This window comes from Onychostruthus taczanowskii, unplaced genomic scaffold (genome assembly GCF_017590055.1).
Source record: "Onychostruthus taczanowskii isolate IOZ18803 unplaced genomic scaffold, ASM1759005v1 scaffold13, whole genome shotgun sequence".
Lineage (NCBI taxonomy): Eukaryota > Metazoa > Chordata > Aves > Passeriformes > Passeridae > Onychostruthus > Onychostruthus taczanowskii.
In genome coordinates this window covers 3,810,956-3,825,924 of record NW_024498462.1, presented here as the reverse complement: position 1 = coordinate 3,825,924, position 14,969 = coordinate 3,810,956, and the positions used below count along the sequence as shown (strand labels likewise).

At 45.9% G+C, this 14,969-nt stretch overlaps 1 protein-coding gene across 5 annotated transcripts in view; it reads right to left on the bottom strand.

The window, feature by feature from the left end:
* The window catches only part of PASD1 (PAS domain containing repressor 1), a 56,824-nt gene extending 43,311 nt beyond the window's left edge, over positions 1–13,513 (bottom strand). For all 5 annotated transcript variants that reach the window (XM_041396361.1, XM_041396365.1, XM_041396366.1 and 2 more), the window contains exon 1: positions 13,317–13,513. The gene's annotated coding sequence lies outside the window, so the exon portion shown is untranslated. The remainder of the gene's footprint in view (positions 1–13,316) is intronic.
* Positions 13,514–14,969: the final 1,456 nt, after the last annotated feature.

The window sequence follows — 14,969 nt, the reverse complement described above, 5'->3', positions numbered from 1 at the left end:
TGATAATATAACTGATCTTGGTAATAATATAACTGGGGTATTTTCTCCTTTTTTTTAAAACACCCCTACGCACTTCTCTTTCTCTTCTCTGAGGCACTTTTAACTTCACATCCAATATTCTCTTTTGCGCTATCTTGCCCACATCACTTCTCAACTAGCTCCTCAAAAGATGGATATTTGTTTTGAAAGCTTTGGGATTAAAGGAATATTTAAACAATTAACTGCAATCGTATTCATCATCCAGTAGCCTACCATGGACATGCACTACAAATATACTGAGAAAGTAAAACTTTCCTTCAGGAAGAAGAAAAGAGAAGATAAACATCCACAGATCTCTCTCTCATTACTTTCTTATCGTTTTTAGACTGCAAATATGTCAGTCACTGGAACACTTTCATACTAGGTCATTATTGTTACACATATTATGCACAAAGACCCAAGGCCTCATTCTGTCATAGATAAGCTATTCACACACATCCTTTTTTCCCCCTTAGAGTTTATTTGCATGGCTGGCTGGATAATCAGTCATAATAACAAAATATGACTCAGCATGGCTGAATGTCCAATTCACTTTGGGGATTTTCTTGGAGGTTTTTTTTTAAACTATTGAAGACCAGAAAAGATATGTCTCTCCCAAATAATGTTAATGTAAAAAAGATTTGATTAAACACAGAGGTCAGGGGACGGGGAATGGATCAAACAGCAACATTTCTACTGCTGTGCCCTCAAAGAGGCTCTGGCCTCTTCAGCAGCTCCGACCATTCTGCAGGGTGCAGGTCCCTTGTCCCCCACTGCAGCATGGACAGGGGATTTCTCACAAAATCCCCTCCTCAGGGTGGAGGGGGGATGCAGGACAGAGAACTGGTCCCGTTCCTCAAGGAAGGACATCCTTAATATTAAGGACATATGTGCTTTTCTGGACATCTAAATTCTGTCTATGGGTTATTACAATTGTGCAAGCACGCAGAATATTTTAAAATATGATTTACTTCACATCTGCAATAGTCCAGTACTAAGAATCTTCCCAGTATCAGTCAAAATCAACATGCCAGTATGACAACTAAATGAAATACTAAATGAAATATGAGTTGTCTCAAAGGATAACTCTCCTCTACTTGAGTAAGTTAATGGCAGCAGCAGTGGGCACTGCCATCCTGCTGAGCAGTCCTGGCTGTATGAATGTGACTGACAAAGACGGTGAATCTGAATGTTTGACACCTCTGGCCCCTGGTTTTCAAGAATGAGACTAGCCCAGCAGAAAAGGCTGCAGTGTGAGAACATATTTCACCTGGGACTGAGTGAAAATAGCATTCAGAGCTTGGCCCTCCATTTAGCCAGATCCACTGGCACATGTCTCTATTTTTAACTATCTGTGTAATTTTTGGGTGAAAGAAGCAGGATATATTTGTGTTTTCCAGAATTAGGATAAACCTAAGTTTTTTACCTAGGGCTTTCCTGACTTAAGTACCTTAAATTGTGTAACCATATACTAATAATGTCTGTTACTGTATTTACCAGAACAAAATTAGGCTGGCTGAGAAAATCCACATTAAAATAAGCTGATGAAAGGAATCACACTGTAATATACATGCATAAAAAGCACATGGAGCTTATTTCTGTGATAATCTGACTATGGAAGACCACCAAGACCGGCAAGATTCCTGACAAACATCTACACAGGAGCATGAAGCCAGAAGCAGAAGTTAAAAACGTCCATGACCTTTAGCTGGCAGTCCCAGTTTCCTCAGAATTCCACACCACGTTTGAGAGGTAAACATCATCTGTGCTCCCAGCCTCCTTCCTTAGTGCACTGCTTATGTGCACATCTGCTAAAAATCACAAGCAAACGACACCGTGGTTTAACTGAAACTCAAACAGGGAAAACATTCAATTGGGCAGAGGGAAAAGCTAACTTCCTCTTGCCTTTCCTTCCTCTCAGCAGCCTTTCTGCAAGAGATCAGTACTGAAGCTCTTATCGATTTTGAAACTGGTATTACACCCGCCCTGATTTAATGTCGAAATTTCTTCCAATTTAATTCATTTTTAACAAGTGCAAAAGAAACAAGAAATTAAAGCTGTGTCCCTAATTATTGCTTATGTAGAGCAAGTACTCCAAAGAGCCAGCAGAGATAGGAGGCAGCCACGGCCCGAGGGGGCACAGAGCACCTGATCCTGGCTCAGCCAGCACAGTGGCTGTGCTCACTACCACAGCTTGACACCAGCTGCAAAAGCAGAGGCAGAGGATGGGAGCTCAGGCTGTCATCTTCCTCTCAAAGCCAGAATTTACTCTGGTGCTATCAACACCTCCCAGTGGTAGAAGCTCCAGCTTTGTGCTCATCCCGAGGACAAGCGCTGCACCCTGTAAACAGGGACTGGGCTGGCCATGCCTATCAGGGTTAGGGATGCTAAGGATTGTGCTTCTCCTCCTCTGCTCTGCCCTCATGACAGCCCACCTGGAGTTCTGCATCCAGCTCTGGGGTCTTCAGCACAAGAAAGACGTGGACCTGCTGCAGGAAGTCCAGAGAAGTGGCCACAAAGATGATGAGAGGGCAGGGGCACCTCTGCTGTGGGACAGGCTGAGAGCTGGGGTTCTTCAGCCTGGAGAAGAGATGCCTCTGGGGAAGCCTCACTGTGGCATTCAGAGACTAAAGGGAGCTTATAAAAAAGAGGGAGAGATACTTTTTACATAGGCAAATATTTATAGGAAAAGGGGGAATGGTTTTAAACTAAATGAGATTAGATTTAGGTTACTTGTTAGGAGGAAATCCTTCATGGTGAGGGTGGTGAAGCCCTGGCACAGTTTGTCCAGAGAGGCAGTGGATAGCCACCCTTGGAAGTGTTCAAGGCCAGGTTGGGTATGGCCCTGAGCAACCAGGTCTGGTGGAAGGTGTCCCTGCTATGGCAGAGGTGCTGGAATCAGATGATCTTTAAGGTCCCTTCCAACCTAAACCTTTCAGTCCTTCTCTTTGGCAGTCTTCAAAGTGAGCCCCTGGTTATAATCAGTGCTGCCACAAAATGCAATCCAAAGTACCTAAACTTATTTCTTCTACACTGAAGTTAAAATGAATAAGAAATCAAGTACAGTGCCACAAAATGCTTCTCTTCAGCCTCAGAAGCTTGTTTACCATTGCTGTAGTAGCTGAACTGCTGAATTAAATATTTACAACTATTCATGCAATCAAACTCATTTTCCTTAGGAAATAACTGATTAGGTGTCTCACATCTGTTCCTGACAATGATTTAAGCCTCTGCTGATCCCTCTCTAGACCTGACATGCATGTTAATGTTTCAGAAACCATCATCCTCAGTGGGAGGTGACAACAGACTCTCTGGGTCTGGCGGGGGTGTACAGCAATGGGGAAGCTCTGCTACATCTGCAGCTGAAGGGTGACACAACCAGCCCACAGGTTTCTCCAACCCTGTGACCCAGGGCTTGGGAAGCTCGGCAAGAGACAGAAGCCAATGTAGAGCTCGATGCAGAATTATCTTGAGAATTATCTTCCTATCCCTGTCAGAAGTTTTTAATATCTCCCAGATGCTTGCTTCCTCTATGCAGAGTAGCAATCCTGCTCCTCCACTCTCCAGCCATGCACGTCATCCTTTCACCAATGTTTCCCCATCAGGCCCTTTGATGGAGGCTGCTGCAAGTGTTGCAAGGCTGTGAGAAAAATCAGCTGCTAATAAAGCTGATTGACATTATATCTTCACAAAGCATGATGTTTATGTCAGGAAAGACAAAAATTAACTCCAAATTTTTTCTCAAGTAAAAGCAAAGACTCCAATGACAGAAGAGTTGGTCTCTATTACTCCTTCAGGTAAGGCATAACTGGGCTTTCCAAGTTCTGACAAGAGCAACCAGGCCAGAAGAAAACTTTTGGCAACACTCATCAAGTATTGCCTTAAAGTCAAGGGACTAAAAACCAAGTGAAATGAATGAATATTTGCCTGCCAGTGACCTTGTAGAGCTGTAATTCAAATAGAAATGAAGTCTATGTAAGTGTCTGAAGAGTAATCTCTAAAGCAGTCAGAAATGCTGCATAAAAGTAGATTTCAAACACAATCCAAAGAAGATTAAACTGGCAATTCATCTCTCTTAGGACTTCTATACATCATAAATAGGCATTATGCCTTCTATGTAAAGCAGCCCATTATCTGATTTATTCACCAATATCTCTTATTCAAACAATTCAAACCAGACTATATTAGAAAATCCCAGAAAAATTTCCTCAGCACTGCAACTTTTGAAATAAGTTGATGATTTATATTTATAAAATTTTAGTTACTGTACAACTAAATTCATGTTTGTTAATACAATACACTATCTCAAAGGACAATTTTAAAGAAAGATGCTATCCCAGCTGGATCATTTATTAATATTCACATGCTTTCCTTCAAAAATAATCATAACACAGAAGCTGTTCTTGTTGGCGTTAGTCTTTTTTTCATCCCCCGAGTGAAAACAGAAATTCTGCTCTAGTCACAACAGTGCACTACGAATAAACTCATCATTCTAACACTTCAGACTTCATTTGAACACTCCTTGCCCTTTTAACTATGAATATATCCAATATAAGGAATTCAGCTCCAGATTCAAAACACGCACCCTGGATAAGACAAAACTCTGACTCAGCCCCAGTTCAGGTTTACAAATGGCTTAGTGGCAATTTTTTGCAATTATTCTTCTCCCATTTTAGGCAATGGATTTTTGCCCTTTCCAGACAATACACCAGGGCTATTGCAGAATCATATACACTTTCCTTCTAACCACCTTCTTCTGAGAGCCTCTCCTACCATTCTCTGAATTATTTCCAGAAGGTTAAAAAACAGAATTGCGGACAATTTTCCCACCCAAAATAATTTTCAGCAAGGCTTCCCGAGTTGTACAGCCTCCCCCAAAGAATGGACTTCAGCTCCAGTCCCAGTGGGACGCAGGGACCAGGAGGTCTTGCTGCTGACAGGCCAGGTCCCACGGGACGAGAAGGCGGCTCAGGGAAGAAGGCGCTTCCTCAGAAGCCGCAGCAGAACGGGCACTGAGAATTGTCTGCCCCAGGACTGCACTAAGGCCGGGGTCAGCTCTGTGCAGCCCCACAGCTGCCCATCACTGCTGCCTGCGGGAGGTTAACCCCAGAGCTTGTGACGGAAAGAAAACACAGTAACTCACTTTTCCTATGTTGACACATTGTCTCCACTAATGAGAAGGCTCAGCCCTCTGCATAAGCAAAATTAAACACAAAATGTAGGTGTCAAGATTAGCACAAAGAGTTTGTTTTATTAATACTTCCTGCTGTGCCCTTTCCACGGAAAGCCTGTCCCAAAAGGAAGCCATTAGAATCATTCAAGAGTAAAGGCAAACTATTAATACTCATCTTTAATAAATACATCAGTAGCGGAGTCAACCCAAGTCCCACCTTTTTGTCTCCTGTGAGTCATTTAACACACACACTTAATACATCACTTAATAAAATTTGATTGGAAGCAGTTTGATCAGAGAGAATATGTTTAAGTTACTGTAAATTGAGCCAGTGTACATTGCACTCAGAGACAGGACAAACAGGTTTATGGTCAAACTTCCTCAGCAAGGGGTGTAACCCTCCCCAGCTATTAGAGCCTCCCTAATTGCTGCCTTTGCTGTGACAAGCCAACAGTGGACCAAACACACAGCATCCTCCTCTACACATAAACACCTATTTGCAGTGTGTGCAGCAGAGCTTTGAACAGCCTAAAACCCAGCTCTGACTCCTATTTTTCTCTTCAGCTGACACTTTGGGAGAGGTCCCCACAAAGAAGCTGGTGGAAGTTCAACCTTTGTCTTCATCAGGGCCAGGGGTTTATCTCATCCCCTTCAGATAAAGCCTTGGCATTGGCTTGAAAATCTTCCTATAATGCTGCCATATCTATGCAGCAATGGGAGCTCTTATCAGCTCATCTATTGCTCATTAATTACTCCAAAAAATGGTTTACTTAGTATGTTGTTTATGATCAAAACTTTATTGTCCGGAAGCAATGCACCACACTGTGCTCTGCATTAAACCAAGATTAAAGTAGGCTGAGCCCAGAAAAGAACCAACAAACCTTATTAATTTCTTTTAAGCATGTGAGTATGCATGTGTTTGTGGGCTGAACAGATGAAGCAAGAGAGGAGATTAGCATTTTTATAGATATGATTCCTGCCATTGCTACATACTCGAAAATCTTGCCTAGGCTTGGGCACTTTATAAACAAGAATAAACACACCTACAAATATCTTTGCATTTATCTATTAGTCAGTAAGTCAATCTGCCTATAACTGACACTCAGCAAAGCACCTCACACTTACTTACAGGTGAGGGGAACACTCAATGATCCTTCCAACTCAGAATATTCCACAATCATGGGGAGGCAGAGGCCCAGTGCAGGTCTCTGCTGAGCCGTGATGCTGCTGCTGGATAAAGAGGGGTGAAGCCTCTGCCCGAGCCAGGGCACAGGGAAGAGTGCAGGCACCACACAGCAGCCAGCCAAAACCTGGGAACTCGGTGTGAAACTGAAAACACATTTCTATTTCACACAACAGGCCCCTGCAGAGCAGCCCTGAAGTCCCAGAAGCAGACGGAAGGTGACGAGCAGGGTGGCAGAGCCCTGCATGCCATGGGAAAGTGGTGCAGGAAAGACCAAATCCTTTGCTGTCCCTGCCTGCTGTCACACTGGGTGACAGGGAGCCAGCAGGAGGGTGGTACAGTCACCCCAGTCTGTCAGCTCTGCAAAGATCAGGCAGCAAATGTGTTGAAGGCAGTTGTTAGCCAGGGTCACTTCTGATCATCCCCAGAACGTGCGTGGACCACAAACCGCCCAAGGATCACCTGCAACAGGAGCTCAGCTCCAGTGCACAGGTGTGTGTGTTGGTGTGTGTGTTTGTGTGTATTTTTGTGTGTGTTTGTGTGTGTATTTGTGTGTGCATTTGTGTGTGTGCTGGTGTGTGTATTGGTGTGTGTATTGGTGTGTATGTTTGTGTGTGTATTTGTGTGTGTGTTTGTGTGTGTGTTGGTGTGTGTGTTGGTGTGTGTATTGGTGTGTGCGTTTGTGTGTGTTTGTGTGTGTGTTGGTGTGTGTATTTGTGTGTGTGTTTGTGTGTGTGCGCTTGTGTGTGTTTGTGTGTGTGCTTGTGGGTGTGCAGCAGTCCTCCAAAGCCCGAGCTCCAGGGCCTGGCTCTGCCTCCCTCCCTCTCCCCCAAACAAAGATGTTTTGCAGGCGATGTTTAGCGAGCCTCTCGGTTACCATAGCGTTATGCACTGAAGGAATGTCGACAAATTAATCAATTGTATAATTGTGTTTGCCTAAGAATACAAGTCAGTCAGATGATTCAATGCATTTCAACAGCTCCATGGAGTTTGGTTAACACACTTCCTCTTCTACCACCTCAGTGTTACCTTCATCGGCACTGACGTTTTTCAATATTTCCATTTCCCTTTACAGGCACATTGGCAGGTAGGCGATCTCTGCTGCAGGCTAAGTTGAGCTGTTTTCCTTCTTCCTTGCCTGCTTCATTTCTGTCTTGTTTTATCTATTTCCTTCTCTCTTTCTTGTAGTAAGATGGACACCATACATCCAACTTTACACTAATGACACTGTGTTTTTAAAGTTACTAATTCATCACTAATGGTCAGCAGTCACTATTAGATTTTATCCTGCATGATTTAGAGAATTTTGCTCTGATCAGCACCAGAGCAGAGCTGATACTAAGTCCAGGTTCCAAATTTACTTTAGGAATATCAGGTTAAAAGGGAATCCAAACCCAGCATTCCAGTCTTGGAAAATAATGCTGGAAAACAACATCTCTTCAACCTGCCAAGAGGCACCAGAAGCCCGAGAACACATCCTCACATCATGCAATAAACTTATGATTCACATAAGAAGCATGTAAGATTAAAGTGTTCAGTGACACAGCAAAGGCCAGGTGAAGATCACTGCCAGTATTGCAAGTCCACGGAGCCACACAGAGTTCATTTACGCCAGCAACAGATCCCAGAAAATACACCATGAAGTGTAATATGGTTACTGGCAACACAGTCTGAAGGAAAAATGTCTCTGGCCCAAAATCTGATGAACAGGTTGAACCAGGGAGCATGCCAGAAAAATCTGAAGGCAATTGTGCCTGTCTAATGCTACAAGGAATCTGCACTGTACATTTTCAATGTCTAGTGTTGAGAGGAACTCACATGTGGGAGAGAAAAGACTCAAACCTGCAGCAACAGAGAATAACATTTCTTGCCTCATCTCCCAAAAAAACAGCAGAAGACTTGATACATGGGGTTAAAAGTGTAAACAAACAAGATCCATTCTCCTTTCAAGCATACATTAAAAATATGACTACACTGCAGAGCAAAGAACTAACTCTGCAAATGTAATTTCCTATCTCCAGGAACTCTCTAATTTAATTGTATAACCTCTTTCATAAGATTATCAAGATCTATCTCAAAACTACCCTAATTGACAAACTCTTATGCAACTTCAATCCTTGGGTAGATACAAGCTTTCTTCTAATTCTCCACCCAAATTTATTCATGACCAATTTAGAAAATTTGACCTAGTGTAGATGCTATCTTTTATCTTATTTTTTTCCTGCCCTCTTGCTATATAGTGCCAATTATGTGTAAAATACCCCAATGCAGCCTGTCCCTTCACTGGTTCACCTGGCCAGAGCTAAAGAGATGATGCTCTTTAACCTCACTTTGTACAACAGATGGTCTGTTTGTGTACCCACATCTCTAGCCCTCCTGCCTCTGGAACTTAATGCTTTCTTGGCAGGGGTGTCTGGAACTATGCAAAACATCAATAAATCAATCCAAAAGCAACGTGGAGCTCCTGTATTGACACCCTGTACAATGATCTGTACAATGATTGTTATCACATTTCCCTGAATTTCTCATATTATTTTCCTTTGGTATCCAAAGATGTCAGTGGTCCCCTTCCCAGCTGCATCTCAGTGCTTGCTCCCAGGTATCTTCTGAGCAGCCAGTGCATCCACATCTCTCCTTTCTGGCATGGACAAGTGACGAGCTCCTATTTCACACTGGAAATTCTTGTTACTGGTCTCCACGCTTACGACTTGTCTTAGCACCCAGCACTATTAATTGCCATTTTATGTCTATCACTCCCAATCAGCAAAGTTACCTAAATACCTCTCATGTGATGATCTGACCCTCCTCTGTAGGGACAATTCCTCCCAAGTTTTTGTCATCCCAACAGCTCCTGGGCACACACCCACACCCTGCACACAGGTCAGAGTGGATCCATTCAACAGCCCAAGCCTGGTCCCAAGGGAGCAGCACCACCAATCTCCCTCCATCCTGATGACTTTCTCTGAGTACCTCTTTCCATTCAGAGAACTTTATTTGCATGCAATGGTTGTATCTTCTCTTTGACCAGGTTCTTGTCTACCTTTCAATTCTTGTCTTGAACCACTGCCTTCATTTTAAGCCATAACATCCTGTGGGGCATGGTATCACGTACTTGGCTTTAGATAAATGACATTCCTACTCTACCCCATATAAATAATCTGTTATATGAAAAAGATGTTAGATTAGTCTAGCACAATCCATCTTTGATAAAATCTTGTTGTAATTTAGCCTGCTTCCTCATTATTTCCATGCCTAATTATTCTTTCTGCAAAATACGTCATAAGACGCTGGGTACTGTTGTGTTCAAACCAGCTGGCCTAACATTTCCTGCATTGCTTTTTTATTTTCTGACTCTCTAGGGACTCCCTGTAAAGGACACAAATGCTTGCCCTCTTCTGCATCTGAAGAGCCAGGGGAGAGCCTTGCTGCAAGCTATGCAAACCTAGGGCCACTGCTTTCAGTATTCCAGGACCGGGATTATTGGCACCTCTTCATTTGTCTCACCAAGATATTTAAGTTTTGCCTGTTTTCCCTGGGTTTTTTTGAAACCTTTGCTATGAATAGCTTTCACTTGCCTGCAGATTTGTCAGTAATTACACTCTGTTCCAGATTCTACAGAAGGTTCTGCTTTCATGAGAAAGTTGTGTCATTATTTAGAGACATCAGTTCCCCTTCCAGTTTAGGCATGTCTAATTTCGGTTCTGTGCAAATTGACTAAGTGCAGGTTTTGGTTGAACCCAAATAAGCTCGTTTGAACCAAAATAAGAATGTCCGTACACAAGGTCACATCAGGTTAATCAAATCACTTTATAAACAGACTTAAACTAAATTGGTGTAATTTCCCCATGTAGACAAGGTCAAAGACAATAAAGGAATATGAAATAGGTCAAAGTCCCTCATTAATTGCACACACCTTTGTGGTTTGACTGAATCTGGTGATTCTGAGGCTGGGCAGATGTGCAGCCAGCAAGCCCAGCTGTGCACAGAGCTTTTACTGGGGCCTGTCACCACATCAGTCTCCCTAAATTTGGGCTTAAGTGAGACTGGAGTAACAATAAGTAGAGTCTTGCAGGACTTTTCTACAGGGACATTGCTCCTTCAGCTTATGGGCCACAGGGCATATAAGCCATACACTTTTGGTCACACCAAAGTAGCAGTGAAAACAAGGCAAAAAAATGGAATGGCCTCAGCCTGGGCTGAGGATGGGACAGAGATGGTGGAGCTACAGCCAGGAAAGCTGATCCCCAGGGCCATTCTGGAGGGCACAGAGCTGCTGCTGCTGCAGCAGAGCACAGCCCCAGCTGAGCCAGGACTCACTCAAAAGAAGGGTGATCATCCAGGTCCTAACAAATAAATACAGTTGTTTACTGCCTGACTTCCCTGACAGAGATTTGTAACTGAAGCGGTAGAGAGGTCTGTCATTTCAATAATACTAGAAAGCATTGGTTCATACTATTTTGGTGTTTTACTGTTTTGTTTAAAGCCATATTATTTCACTAGGATCTGTAACTGTTCCAGTATAAGCTGGAATTCAGTTATTCTGATATAGGCACATAGCTTATTTGTCCAGTCTTGAAAGAATGATCTATGTTGGCATTAAAACCTTTGTACCATTACATGTCAGTCTTGGGAGGTTGAGTAATTTAGGACAAAACAAAGCAACTTCTGTTCATAGACAAGCCCTGGCTCCATACTGTAAAGACATCCTACCAATATTTTGATACTACTAATGAGCAGAAGTTGGATTTGACATCAGTATCTCTGCAATGTAATGCCACTTCCTCTATCATGAGACTTTAATTATGAACTACTCATTTGCTAATTTTAATCTTTAACTCTGAGCTATTTTTGTATACTTGATGTATGTCTTAAACCAGAAAAATAATTCAATACAGATATAGTCTCAGTGGCTAAAACCCAGGAGCCATCACATATCTTAGTGAAGTTTGCAGCTTATAAACACATTTCAAACCAATTTAGTTTTTCCCTCTAAATCAATTAATTGTAATCCACAGCTTGGAACAATCAGTATAAGAGAGCAGCAAGCAACCACTCCTAAAGCCATTTCCATTTTTCCTATTAACTCTTCCAGAAAAATTTTAAAGATTTGGTACTACACGTTTAGCCCAACAGATATGAACGCCTCCTTTCCACACAAATTTCAACTTTTGGCTTTTCCTGGAGTGTCCTGTCCTCATTAGTGCCTGCTGTGTTTGTCAGGGCTCCATCAGCTGCAGAGTCCCGAGTGCAGCTCTGCTGGCCCTCCCTGGTGCAGCACTGAGCACTGGCATGCTGACTTACTCTGATTAGCACATTACAGGACAATGATCTACCTTTTTTTTTTTTTTTTTTTTTAATAGTTTCTAAAAACCCAAAATCCAAATGTATTTTTCTCACTGGATAACTATGGTGAGGGACTGCAGCCTAGGAAGTTTATAAAAATTACACAAATTCCCAACCAAAACACCACATTGTCAGATATCAGTACCAGGGCTGCACATTGTGTACTCTTGAAAGTGTCTGCTGCTTCAAACAACATCCATTGGATCTGTGAGGACTGTGAAGCCTACACATCAAGCCCATGAAGAGCTAGCTGTCTCTTTAAGCCAAATTGGCATTTCCAAAGCTAGGGATTAGCCAGCAGTGATCCAGCAAAATAAGGACAGGGGAGCACCGGCATTCTGCTCAAAAATGAAGGAAGTGACTCTGAAGATTTTCTTATGTATACACGAAAGTCTAATCCCTCTAGTGAAATCAGCACCACAGCTTTCACTGCACACAGCAAAATAAACTTCAGCTAATAAATAACCCTACCCTCCCGAGGCAGGTAAGGCATAGGGCATTTCAACAGCTTTGATTTCAGGGGCATTATTTCCGGAGCCACCCCCTGCTGAAGGGGACAACTTCATGCACGGAGCAGGGGTACTTGGCACTTGGGTGCCAGTTCTGTCTCCAAAAAGGGACTGATGTGCTGCACTTCTCCAAAATGCACTGAGCCTCCTGCCTACGGGGACTGTGGCACTTCACAAAGGACTCCGGCCCTCCAAACCGCGTGCGACACCTCAGGGATGAATCACACAGGGCTCAGCTCCGACCTGCGCTTCCAGTGCGAGCTACCCAGAGCAATCACTTCACAATTTCTGCCACTAAGGACCAAGGCGTGGAGTTATCATTCACAAATCCACGGCTGAAACATGTGAGGGATTTTCAGAGCCTTCTTATTTCCCCATTTATAATGTAAACATTCTGTAAAATCAAATGACACAACAACTCTGGTGGGAAGAATGACTTTTCAACCTGGATTTTAGATGCTATCTAAAATCCAGATGCAAGACTCATTTCGGAGGTTTTTCTCCAGCCTATTTCAGTCAAATACATCCCACGAACGACGAACTTCAAGACAGAACCAGAAGCCTGCGATCAGACCCATTTCAGTCTCCTGAAAATCAGCTTCCCTCAATCCCAAATCACCGCAGCTCTCAGCCGCGCTCAGCCCGTGGCTGCTCCCGAGCGGCTCCGTGCGCCGAGGTCCGCGGGCGCTGAGGGACGGGGATGCCGGTGCCCGGCTTCGGGATGCTCCGCTCCTGCATCCCGGTCCTGGAGCCCCCTTCCCCCCTGCCCTCCACAGCCAGAGCCCCCCAGACACCCTGCGCTGCATCCTGCGCCCGTCTCGACGGTACACGGATTTTTTAAGAAAAAAAAACCCAGAGGACTTGCGGCTGTCAGTTTTCCTTTTCAGAACTTACCTGGGACCGTCCTGGCAGTGTCCGACGAAGGCAGGGCGGAGCGCCGAGTGCCGCGTACCGGCCCTGCAGCGGGGGCTTTTCCCGGGCTGCCCCCGCTCCCCACGGGCTGCAAGTGCGGGGACCCTCTCTCTCTCTCTCTCCCTCCCTCCCGTACTCCTGACCCCGGCAGGGCCCGCGGTCCCCCGGCCGTACGCACCGTCTAGGAAGATGCGCGTCCCGGAGTCGCTCTCAGTGCCATGCCCAGCCCCGGCGCGGTGCCCCCCCGGCGACAGGGGTTACCGCTCGCCGCGGGGTCCCGCTGCCCGGCGGTGACATGGCATGAGCGCGGGCAGGGCGGGGGGCAGTGCCGGCGATGCGCGGCGCGGGGTGGGCGCACGGGGGGCGCGGGCTGCGGGCAGCCGCGGCCGCAGCGCGCCGCTCGGCAGGAGCGGAGCACGGCAGGAGCGGCGCACCTCCGCGAGTGCGGGGCCCGGACGGGGCCGGGCAGGTGGCGCGGGCAGCGGCGGTGCCGTGCGCCGGGAGGAACCGGCGGAAACTAGGTCACCGCCGCCGATGCGCGGGTCCCGGCCGCGGGGTGGCCCCGGCCGCCGAGCCCTGCCGGGACCGGCCCGTCCCCCTCCGTGCGGAGCGAGGCCCGGCCCCGGCCGCCCCGACGGACCCGCAGCCGCTCTGCGCTCCCCGCCCGGAGCGCGGCACCGGTTCTCCGCGCAGCACGAGCTGTGCCCCGACGGGATTAGTCATCCCGTATCTGAGTCACCCATTCAACATTTGCCGCTTCCTTCCTCATAGGTTTTCTGGGTTTTTAAAAAATTCCCTTTCTCCAGTGTAAGTGTTTACCCTCCTCTCCAAGGACAGCGGGCAGCTCCTTTCCCCTGCCCGTGACTGCAGCCGTGCGCGGCAGGAGCAGCGGGGCTGGGGCCGCTGCTCAGTCGGGCCATGTGGTCCTGCCCTTCGCCAGAGTTTGGTTTATTCTCCTCTTGTACCTGGAAGCAGTAGGTACCAAAGCTGGGGCATTAAGACTGTTCTGAAGTCTCTTCCTCTCTCTTCTCAGGGCACTGCCGGGTGGGGATCAGCGCTGCCGTGGGAAACCACTGGTTGACGCCACAGTAGAGACAACTTGGGGGAACATTGCTGGGTCCCTGACTCCGGCCCCGGGGTTCTCCAAGCAGCTCCCAAAACTGAGTGCACTCCTTTACAACAAGTTAATTTTTTGGGGTCCTTTTTTTCCCCCTCTCCGCTTCAGCTCCTCTTGGAAAGCTGCTCCTTCACCTATGGAAGGCTGGGAGATCTGCTCCCTCTGGGAGCACGTTACTGCCTAGTACCCTTTCCCACAGCTGGCATCCTCACCGTTGGCTTTCTTTGCTCAGCCAAAATTCCTGTTCCTCTCCCAGCCCTCGTTCTGCAGGAGGAAAGGGCAGGCACACAGGCAGCCTGCACGGTCCCATCCCCACACGTGCCACTGCCCCAAAGCACAGCAATGGGGGACAAAAGCAGAACCCACAAACGGGGTAGTGGGCAAAAGACTTTCCTATGAGGCTATGAGGTTTTTAATATGAGCCTGATCCCAGTGAGGAAAGGGAAGTGACGTTGTTACAGCGATAACCCTGAGGAACACCAGTTGTTATTGATGAGGACAAGTAAAAGGGCACCTATGTGCACAGTTAATATTTCTTATTTACTTTCCTATTGGAGGCAAAGAAAATAGCTTGGTTGTGCTGCCTGCCACAAGTGGCAAATCTCATTTCCTCACTTAGAGTGGGTTTTTGAGGCACACGGCCTCGTAATGTGAAACACAGCAACCCTTCCCTCATTCATGTGGTAAAAATCCTTCCTGCTCACTTTCAGCCGA